Consider the following 3,241-nt stretch of genomic DNA (forward strand, 5'->3'; position numbering starts at 1 on the left):
AAGGACTGCTTTTAGGAATTCATGAAGAGCAGACATACCTCATGAATCCGCTAATGCGAACATATATAAGCGCTGACTGGATTTTTTTATATTCAGACCTTAAGGTGGCGATCACTCTAAGTAGTCATAGAAAAGAAACATGTCACTACATAAAGCGATAAAAGCTCGAAATGCGAGGAAATATATTTGGTGTATATTGACTTGAAAACGGGATCCCGTACATTTTTATCTCATTAAACATGTGAGCACCAGGAGTGACGAACACATAGGCCCTACACAAACTATGTTTCATAAAGTTATGAAAGTAATGTTTCTTATGTAATATACGTGTAATATAAACATACATTAACATTATAAGTAATTATGATATACAATAATTTCTTCTTTCCCAATTCCATTTCTCTTTCTTTCTCCCTTTCTTTTATTTTCCCGGGTTTTTTTTTTGGCCACACGAGGCGACCCCCTCCCCCTTTGGTTATACCATTGATTAGGCTGCGCAGGTAACACTTATTTATTTATTTATTGTTTATTTTATTTTTTTACCTCATGGAGCGTTGTGGCCCATTTTTTTGGATTAGTCTTCGGACTTTGAAACAGAGGGTCGCGGGTTCGAATCCCAGCCATGGCGTAATTTCCTTCGGCAAGAAATTTATCCACTGCTGCTGCACTCGACCCAGGTGAGGTGAATGGGTACACGGTAGACAGGGCGACCAGATTTCACAAAAAGAAATACGGGACAATCGACAAAGTACGCTGCATGAGCGGATCGACCGAACTAGGTCTTAAAAAACACGGTGTTAGACTTGGTGAAAAATGTACAGAATTGGAAGGGAGGGGGGGGGGGGTGAACGAAAGAATGAAGGAGGGAATGAAAAGGCGAAAGAAAAGAGTTGAATTGAGAACGGAAAGAAAGAAAAAATGAAGGAGAAAAAAAATAAAAAAAGGAATGATAGAATAAAATGATGAAAGATAGAATAAAAGAAAAAAAAAACGTTTCCGTCATTCTTTGAAATGAATTAAGAAGGAAAGAAAAAGAAAAGAAGGAAGTGAAGATGTGTAAAAGAAAACATAAGGGAGAGAAAAGAAAAAAAGAAGCAAGAGAAGGAGGAGGAAAGAAAGAACAAATAAAAGAAAAATGTTTCCTTCATTTTTTTTAAAGAAAGAAATAAAGACAGAAGAAAAACCGGAAGAAAAGGAGGGAGGGAAAGAAAGAAAAAAGGACTCAAAGTAGAAGGGGAAAAAACATAAAAAAATGAAAGAAAGGATGAAAGAAAGAGAGGAAAAAATAAAGGGAGGAGAGAATAAAAAAAGAGAGAAAATAATGGGAGAGAAAGAACGAAAAGAAAAGGGAGAAGGAAGCAAAGAAAAGTTTAAGGAAAGAAAAAAATGAAGGGAAAAAAAGGGAAATTTTAAAAAGGAAGGAGAGTAAGACAAAGAAGGAAAGAAATAAAAATGAACAGAGGGAGAAGATCATGAAAGAAAGATAGGGAATAAAGATAGATGGAATAAAAAAGGGGCAAAGAGGAAGGATAGAATGATGAAGAAAAAAGGATTAAAAAAAAGAAAGAAAAAAAAGTACAATCTTAAAACAAACAAAAAAATCCCATAATCTAACAAAAATCATGATATTTGGTGTTTCTAAATATATTTAGAATAGAAATAGAATGTTTTAAAAATGAATAAAATTTAATAGTGAAACATTGTCAAACTTAAAAATTAGATGAAACATCGCGGCATCATACTCAGGCATCTCTCTCATCCCATTTCAAGTTCGCACAGATCACAATAGGACTAAAAAGGAAAGCTGAAACAACTAGATCTAACATTAGTTATGAAAACTCAATAACTTGTTCCTCCGATTAAATCACCATATCAGTAATCTGAGAATCCATAATATACTTATAAACATTTCCCGCCGATTTTGTGATTATTTTGGTGGAAAAACTGTTTATTACGTGAGATTGTTTGCACCATTGAGAATGTGCTCCGTTCCTTTAGCTAGTAGCCTGCCACACACAGAAAGGAGGCCAGTTCGTTTGCAATTATGTATTGGGTTAGCAAGAAAATCACAGCAGAACTTGGAAAAGTTTACAATTATCGATTTTTATTGTTGTCTCTGCTTCGTCATCTGTTGGTTATTTGATGAAAATACGTCAAAATCAAATGTTTTAACTATATTTTGTTCAAAATTCTGAAATACGGGAGAAATAGGCGTCCCGGGAAGGGTTTGTTGGGACGCCGGGACAAAGGAGCAAAATAAGGGACGATCCCGGGAAATACGGGACGTCTGGTCACCCTGACGGTAGGATTTATTCTTTGAATGCTTTAGTGCCTATATGGCCGCTCAGCTATACAGCCGGGGTAATAATAACATACCAAGTATATTTTCAGCGCCTTGGATTTGGCGCTTTAGAAATACTCTACATTATTATTATTATTACTACTGTTTTATGTAGTTATAAAATGAGTTGGTATTTAAAGGTCAAGTCCATCCCAGGAAAATGCTGACTTGAATAAAGAAAGAAAAATCAAACTAGCATAGTGCTGAAAATTTCATCAAAATCGGATGTAAAATAAGAAAGTTATGACATTTTAAAATTTCGCTTTTTTTCACAAAACAGTGATATGCACAACAGTCGATGATGTCCATCACTCACTATTTCTTTTGTTTTTTATTGTTTGAATTAGTTTCATTTTTATACATTTGACAATAAGGAGCAACATGACTGAAAAATATAATATTAAACAATGATAATCCCACATGTTCAGGGAGGAATTAATAATTGTATCATTTGCCATCGAGGAGAAAATCAGAATATTTCATATTTGACATAATAAAATACAAAAGAAATAGTGAGTGGATGATGTCATACTTTACTCATTTGCCTACCAGCCAGGATGTGCATATAACTGTTTTTTGAAATTAAGCGAAAATTTAAAATGTCATAACTTTCTTATTTTACATCCGATTATGCTTGTTGGATTTTTCTCTTTTTATTCAAATCAGCTTTTTGTTGGAGTGGACTTGTCCTTTAAAGAAAGGTCGATTTTGTATTTAAGGTCAAGTCTATCTTAGATAGCTGAGAAAACAAATAAACAATCATAACGCTTAATAAACCGAACGTAAAATAGAAAGTTATGTCATTGTTAAAGTTTCGCTTATTTCTTAAATTTATGTGCCATGATTTACGCGCAACTCATTGACAAGTAAAAATGAGAGGCGGTGATGTCAGTCACTTAC

Source organism: Lytechinus pictus, chromosome 10 (genome assembly GCF_037042905.1).
Source record: "Lytechinus pictus isolate F3 Inbred chromosome 10, Lp3.0, whole genome shotgun sequence".
NCBI lineage: Eukaryota > Metazoa > Echinodermata > Echinoidea > Temnopleuroida > Toxopneustidae > Lytechinus > Lytechinus pictus.